We start from the raw sequence: 1,679 nt of genomic DNA, 5'->3' as shown, positions 1-1,679 counted from the left end.
ATTATTCAGGATTTACATAACTTGGTTTTTTTTTTCTATTTGGTCGAAAAAAAAGTACAGATATGTGTTACAGTCTTCTGCAGTAATTCTGTGAATTTCTCCCTTTCTTTCTAAAACTCTTTTCTTTGTCTCTTCCAATGATAACTGTGTCAATCGACATTCAGTCACATACGCAGAAAAACTATGAGTTGTGGGATGACGCACTTGGATATGACACAGTTATGGGAGGAGAGGGGAGTGCATGTCTGAAATGGGATGTCGAGGATCAGAGGAGTCGGTAATAGGCTACTTTGAGAAGCGAAGTACCTCCAGCCACTAAAGTGAGGCTGTTGGAGGAGAGAAATCTTGGAAGATATCCGTAAGTCCCAGCGATGCACCAGCTGAAGAGAAAAGCTGGAGTCTGACGATACACAAGCTGAAGAGAAAAGCTGGACGTGGAGTTGAAGGATCCAAAGACAAGCTGGAACCCTCTGGCTCCTCTAAGTCTGTCACCACAGCCAAGCCACCATAACCTTGTACTTCCCCAGTCTCATACTAGTACCTCCTGTGGCTGTCTCTAACTGGGAAGGGGATTCTAGGAAACGTTAACAAAGTTGACGATAAAACAAACCAGTACAGTCCAACCCTTGTCAATGTGGACTCCCTGTATACATCTTTTAACCATATTACATTTTAAATAAAGGTAATAGAAAAATAATACTCCACCCAAGATGCAAACATATCCCTCATACAACCTAAAGGAATCCCTCTCCCCAGAAGAGGACACAAATGTTCCATGTCATTTCATTTGGAGATATATATATATATATATCCAAGTAAGGAAGAAACGATGCTCTTTTATGTAACTGGTTATGTCATCATAGCTAGCGTTTATAAACTCTTTCTTCCTCTATTCATTCCATATTCTCTTTCCGTCAGCTAGTCATAGTTCCTTGCCTGGACTCAAATCTTTATCTCTGAAGCATCTATACAGTATCAGCCCTGCCTTTATTAAGTATTTGCCACTGGTTATCTGTCAGTGTCAAATTTTGGTGGTGACATGAGGTTTTTAAAAATCTTATTCTATACATTAATTGGTATTTCAGTAAGAAGTATTTAAGTAAGAGGCTACAAAAGAAGCTTAAGCCAAACACCATTTTGAATCAGAACTGATATTTACTGATATAGACAAACACGTTTTTTTTTAAAAAAACAAAAAAGTTTTATTTAATGGTCACTGTCTTCCAAGAACACTGCTTGTCTTGGGGAACACTGAAATGTTCTCCAAAGAGCTCAGACTCAGTAGGAGGCATTGCAATGTAAAGCAGTGATTGTAGCAGAGTGGAATCTATTATAATCTGTGGAAGCACAAAGCTGAAATAATTGGCTTGGCTGAAATGCTGAATGAAAACATCACCGAGCAATGGGTATTTTAGCTGCATCTTGGAAAAGTGAGAAGGAGTTTCCCAGAAAGATGTATTGGGGAAAGGTAATCAAGGAAAAAGAGTAGCAAATTCACAGATAAGAAGAAGTAAAATAGCAGGTTGAAAAATCAACCTTGATGATATAAAAATAAAAGCATACCAAATGCCAGTTAAGAGGTAGAAGAGGATGTAGAAATGAAGGGAACGATGGGATATTAATACCATTGCAAAAATGGGAAGCCCAGAAAACTATTCCTTTTTTTTTTTTTTTTTTTT

The sequence above is a fragment of the Neophocaena asiaeorientalis genome, unplaced genomic scaffold (genome assembly GCF_003031525.2).
Source record: "Neophocaena asiaeorientalis asiaeorientalis breed wild unplaced genomic scaffold, Neophocaena_asiaeorientalis_V1.1 scaffold14, whole genome shotgun sequence".
Taxonomy (NCBI): Eukaryota; Metazoa; Chordata; class Mammalia; order Artiodactyla; family Phocoenidae; genus Neophocaena; species Neophocaena asiaeorientalis.
This window is presented reverse-complemented; position numbering follows the sequence as displayed.